Source organism: Patella vulgata, chromosome 3, assembly GCF_932274485.2.
Source record: "Patella vulgata chromosome 3, xgPatVulg1.2, whole genome shotgun sequence".
NCBI lineage: Eukaryota > Metazoa > Mollusca > Gastropoda > Patellidae > Patella > Patella vulgata.
This window is the reverse complement of record NC_065881.2, coordinates 30255806-30262365: the sequence shown is the minus strand read 5'-3', so window position 1 is coordinate 30262365 and position 6560 is coordinate 30255806. Positions and strand designations below refer to the sequence as shown.

The window sequence follows — 6560 nt, the reverse complement described above, 5'->3', positions numbered from 1 at the left end:
TTCGCTCATTATCTATTGACTGTCGCATTCGTAGTAAACAAGTAGAAGTAAATTGATTGATCATCACCATGGCAGATATTACAAGTGGAAGAGAGATTCGACTTCAGCAGTTCCGTGAAAAGATAGAAAGAATAGAATTGTACTTAGCGCCACAAACCTGGAACTACAAAGCTTGAACAAAAAAAAAACCACGTGAGAAATCATTCAAAAACACATGTGATTCAAGGTAGGTCGACTGCACATTTGGCTATTTTCAATTAGCTTAAGGTATGCCTTCTGACGAAAGTAACAATGATATGTTCTGTTGCTGATGGTTTCGTCAACCGGTTTTAATTCAATTTGAGTAAATATTCCAAAACCTAGTTAATATATTTTGCTTACATGAACACTAATTTAATATTTGAAAAACTAAATATGCAACAGCGAAAAATTTTAATTTCAATGAAAAATCCATCCAAACAGATTGACCTATTTGTCAGAGACCTACATGGTAACTACAATTACCAATGATATTGGTTACAGTGCTCAGTTCTTTCTTTTTTGCAGCAACAAGATGGATTTTTTTTTACCAGTCCTGTAGCAATAAATCACTGTATGTTTTAAAGCATCGGAACATCATCGGGCTTTATATATGAATAATATGACACATGTTATATTTGTGTGTTATCTTTTTTTAATTTTTCAGATGGTCGTGTTTACTATGTGGGTGGGAAATGTAAACAGGAAGTCGTCACTGACAGCACAAGAATTGTCATTTTTATTAAACAGTACCATGACCAACCAATGGGTGGCCATAGTGGCAGAAATGCAACTCTTGCTAAACTTTCTTCTGGATTTTATTGGCCTGGAATGACCAAAGACATAAATGATTTTGTGGGTATCAACTATCAATAGTTCTATATATACATGTCTTGATAGCCAGCTGTTTATGTTTATGATTGTTTTATCGGGATAAATGTTATGGAAAACAACATCCTTGGTTTTATAATGTCCCAACTGGTGTATGCAATATTTTTAATACAAAATTAAGTATTAATTAAAAACAAAACTGGGTATAAATTTTATATTGAGTTTGTTGTCCCAATTTCAGATTAAAGCCTGTGGCAGCTGTCAACGAAATGAATACTCAAGCTCCATTTTTACAGAGTATCAAAGTGAAAGACCCACTGGAATTAGTAACGTTGGCATGGATCTTATTGGTGTGTATTTTGACAGTGATTTTGTTTCAGACTACCGGTAACTTAAATAAAGGTCGTCCAATGATGTTGAAAAAGTAAAAATGGTCAGATTGTCTAATTTCACCAATATGGTAGATATTAGTGGGTCATGTATCTTATATATTTGTCGCTGTTGTGCTTTTCTAAAAATATTGTTAAAATATTGTTCTGAAAAATCTAAATATCATTTGTACTTTCAGGACCACTACCAATTACTTCACAAGGCAATAAATATGTCCTAACTATGACAGATTACTTTACAAAATTTGTTGACTTCTTCCGTTTGAAGTCTAAGGAAGCGAGTGGGATTTGCAATGCCATCAAGAAATTTATATGCAGGTATATTTATAGAATTTTAGATATGCTAATTCATATAAATTTATTGGGAGGCATATTTTAATTGTAAATCAGCCATTTCATACAACGTCAGACAAAAAACACTTAATAGTGTCATCATAATTTATTATGAGTTAATATGTCTGTCCTGTAGTAATTTTGTTTTCAGATGGGCTGCACCAGAAAGACTGTTGTCTGACCAAGGTCGTGAATTTGTTTCGCAAGTAAGTGACTTTCTGTACATGTACACAATTTTTGATAACAATCTTATTAGAAAAGACGTATTGTCTGCTGGCCAATATGTTATTAAAATATTACTTGTTATATTCATCCAATGTTAAGCAGCACAAGTATATAAAAAAGTATTATTGTTTGAAATATTTTCCGTCATATTTAATAGTCAATTTGCGAATTAATTGATATTTACACAAGCTATAGGTATGATGGCAGTCCTTATACCCACAAGCCACCCTTGTAATATGTTGTTTGACCGTATTTCAAAGGTCAATGCAGAGTTGTTTAAAGAATTTAGCATTAAACATTCGATAACCAGTGCCACCACCCACAAACAAATGGTTTAGATGAACGAACCAACAAGACATTAAAGACAAGATTGGGGAAATTTAAGATGAGGTGGCATTTTCGATGAGAATTCAGAAACAGGTATCAACCAAATTTACATCATTTTTCCTCATGTTCGGACGACACCCAAGAACTCCTCAACAGGTACGTAAGTCATCCATAGGTGTATATTATATTATGTATGTAAAAGAAGTAGCCAGTGAACAAAAGTACACTAATTTTACTTCATACATTAAACCAATAATATTATATGTTTCCTTTATAGATAATAGATAACACTGATATACCTGAAATAGACATTGATGATATAGTGGCCAGCAGAGAGGGAAACCAAAATGTTATACATGAACAGGTAAGGATTATTGACTATTGTTATATTAACTTAGTATTTCTACAACAGTCTTGATTCATACATATGGTGATGGTCATATAACATTTTTATGACAGAAATGGTCAACTGGACAAGTGCTAACTAACATCTGGAATGTTTGTTTATTGTGTACAGACTGAATGGTCAGCTAGACAATGTTAAATGGGTACAATACCTTGAAGAATTATGTAAGTGGACAAAGTTCTGACGTGTAAATGTTATTTTCTTTTCTAGGTACTAAATAATATCAGTGTGGCTCATAACAAGCAGAAAGCTAAATTTGAAAAGAGAAAGGGGAACAATGTAAAGGTCTTTCAGCTTTCTGAAAGGGATATTGTTTTAAGAAAAGAAACCAAAAATATAGGCAGAAAAGGAGAGGAGATGGATGCGAAATGAAAAGGCCCCTACAGGTAAAATGACATAATCATCCTTTCAAAAATATAACTACCAAATTATTATATCACTCTTCATAAATTATACACCACTTAGCAATGGAAATCTGCAAGTAATGCTTTTAATTTCTTTTCCAGAATAATTTCCATCGACTCTGCACAACGTATGGAATTGGAGACCATCACAAACCCAGTTACTAAATTAAAGTATAAAGTGCCCTATGGCCAGTTGAAACCATATAGATCAAATGAAGTACCTTTAATAAACTTTTTTAGATATTCAGACACCTTCTAAGAGTGGAAATAATAATATTGAGAAAGAAGCATGGAATGTTTTAGATAATCAGAGACCTACTACAAGTGGTATAAATGTCCAGAAAGAAAATGGGAATGGTATTAAAATTCAGGGTAGGTACATAATTTGAGTCATAGCTGATCGTTTATGGTACATTTCAGTTTGTTAGCTCATTATTGGCAATTCGCTGTATAATTGATATCAGTGTTGGCTGTTGAAATAGTTTAATAGTATATATATGATATAATTATAAGATTTACAAATATTACTAGTTTTTACATTTCATTATTTTCCACAGAATTATTGCATCGACTCTTGGACAGTGCTACAGCCGAATCTGTGATGAAAGGAAATTACAAGGCGGATGAGGAGGACATCGAAGTTCAGCCAGAATATACACAGAACAAACAACTAATGTTGGATAATTCTTTAATGTCATCTTGTGAACAGTTCTTCACGGAATATGGGTGGTTTGCTGTTCAGTCTGTGGCAAAAGCCATTAAACAGATTATAAGTAAGTGATGATATACTATATGGAAGTGATGCTTTACCTTCTTTAATATAGTAGTAGTATGTCTCCGACATAACAAAGGTAAATATAGGCTATATATGATATATATATATATATATATATAAAAAAAAGATAATGGAGAACTCTTTTGGCAACGTGAAAGATGCTTGAAATGGTTTCATCCGTCATGTGTTGGATTCTCCTAAAATTACGAGCAAGTATCGTTTTACTGCCCAAATTGTGAGGTTATAATGTAATTTGTGATTTCAATGGTTAGTAGTTTTTGGGCTAAATTTTTCAATAATTAAGTGCCAGTAGTTATGCTTGGAAATGTATGATTTTAATCTATAATTAATTTAACTTGATTATAGCCAAAGGAGAAATCAAGTAACAAAGAAGGAAACCAATCTTCTCTGAATGTAAGTACACATAAAGTATGGTTCATTTTTATGAGGAACCACGGTGTCTCAGTAAGATGTTGAATCACTAACCTGGATGTCCTGTGTTTGGTCCTTGCATTGGCAGAGAAAGTTCATCAGGATTTTCCAATGTGGTGCAAGACTGAGGATTACTTAATTTCCAGTGGTTATTAAACTATGTTTTAATAATCAATTATTCAACTGATTTAATTTTGGCTTATATGTTTTTAGTTCATGATTAAGATTGGGATTTACTGTTTTCCGTTTAATATTACTATTATAGTAAATCTTTTATATTTAAGCATGTTTGTCATTTTGCTTTCTGTATTTTAGATATCATAATTACCAGATGGAGTATTGTGTGAAATTTTCCAATGTTGTTTTAACTTGTGGTGACGAAGCATATCTAAGATTGTTATTATTCAACAGAAGATTTGCAGAAGTGATTAACAGACAATCTTTTAAATCTACCTGTCATTTCGCCTGGCTACGCAGTAAGTTAATATGAAAATATGTTATTAATATGTGAAAAAAATCGTTTGTTTATGGCTAGAAATCAGACTTCACCCTATGTTTATAGTAATAAATTATGGTTCGTTAGAATTTAAAAAATCCTAACTCTTGTATGGCAAGAAATCTGACATCCCTTTATCTATATTCATGTGTTAATAAATTATAATTCCAAATAAACCATATCTCTTGTATGACATCACTTATGTATATTCATTAAAAAATTAAAAATTTAACCTTTTTCCAGGTATTAAACCAATTAGTTATCAGAAAGGTTACCAAAATAAAGAATTTTATGTGCCATTTAAACTAAAGAAATGTGGGTTTTGTGAAATGCTATATAAAGAAGAGCGTCCAGGATACTGGGGTGAGAGGGGTAAATATGGGGATTATATAAGCTTTGTTAATGAAATGGGTTTCACTGGTTACTGCAGCTACCACTGTCGAAGAATGCAGGAGCCAGAATGGCATGACAAGTGGGAGTGAATAGCAATGTTAATAGATGAATGTATATAATGTTAATAGTTTGTATTTTTATTATTGGTCAATATTTTTTTTCTTACATAACTTTTTTTATTGTATTTGTTCTTTGCTTGTAAAAATTTATTTGTTTATTGTGCTGATGTATTACATGGTTCAATGAGGACAATCACTGAAAGGCCTTAGGTATGATCTATACTAGGGTCCCAAAACTTTACTCAACTTTATTCACATTGTATGTTTTAATCTTATATCTATCTGTTTTGTCAATTTTTTTTAATAATCTGTTATGTTTTTTATAAAGTGTCATTGGACACTTTTGTGGAAATGCCACTATATAAATGCTTGTTAATAATATTAATAAACCCCAAAAATCATTTGCAAAGATTTATTTTTCATATTTAGTCTAAGCGATTATAATGTATTCATAACCTTTTGTTTATATTTTGTTACATACTTTCTTAAATATCATCCACTATTTATGTACTGTATGCTTTCGTATAGGGTGTTTTATGTAATTAAAGATACATTATGTAAGGTTTAGATAAAGAGCTGACCATTCTTGCCATAATAGCTCAAAAAAAGATAATGTAAAATGAATAATTTGAACATTTCATTCAAATTACTCTATTTCGAGCAAAGAGATATTAGCCTTTGAAGGTGCAATAATTGCAACCACCGTCCTGGTTGTTGAAGTTAAGTCTCGCTTCTCCATTTTCAAATTGAATCAAAATATGGCTAAACCGTTCTAATTTGTTTAATAACAAAGAAATCTGATGCAATAAAGAGTTGATTATGGCCTGGATTTTGTCTGAATTTATAATTGTGGGCTAAAGAAAGACCCACAACAGGCAGATTTAGCTTTTGCATAATGCATGTTTAAAATCTGTCTATAAAATTATCCATACTGGATCAAACCAGGATGTAGCTTGGCGTTTGACTCATTGATATTGAGTCACAAATAAGTAACGAAAGGGATCACTTAATTTCCAGTGGTGTAATATCTTTTTTGTTAAAAATGTATAAATCACTTTTCTGTTAAAAATGCATAAATCACCTTTTTGTTAAAAATTTATCAATCATTTTTTTGTTAAAAATTTATAAATCACTTTTTGATGTTTTAACTATGTTTTAATAATCAACTATTTTGCAGACTGAATATTTGGCTTTTCAGATTGGGATTTCTCTGTATCATTTTTATTTTAATTTTGTACTTCCTATTAAAATGTTTACAACTTCACAATATAGCATGTGTTTTATTACTCAAATACAATTTAAATCCTTTCTCATGCAAACCATATCTAAAACACCGATTTCTTTAACATAAATATAGATTTTATTACACCATCCCATACATTTAAACATGCATGCAGACAGCCCAAATACAAGGGAGAATGTTCGCATTGTGGACGGGAATATACTGAATAATAATAAAGATCGTCAATTTG

The 6560-nt window shown here is 31.2% G+C and overlaps 1 long non-coding RNA gene across 2 annotated transcripts; it reads left to right on the top strand.

Annotated features, from left to right (window-relative positions):
• Positions 1-1579: 1579 nt before the first annotated feature.
• On the top strand, positions 1580-6342 carry LOC126814510 (uncharacterized). Of its 2 annotated transcripts, XR_007677631.2 has the most exons (9): positions 1580-1777; positions 2057-2279; positions 2401-2487; positions 2740-2915; positions 3036-3305; positions 3491-3706; positions 4075-4122; positions 4456-4616; positions 4880-6342. It is a non-coding gene; the product is annotated as an uncharacterized LOC126814510 (long non-coding RNA). The 2 variants fall into 2 exon arrangements; XR_007677633.2 differs by lacking the exon at positions 2057-2279 and having other exon boundaries at positions 1582-1777.
• Positions 6343-6560: the final 218 nt, after the last annotated feature.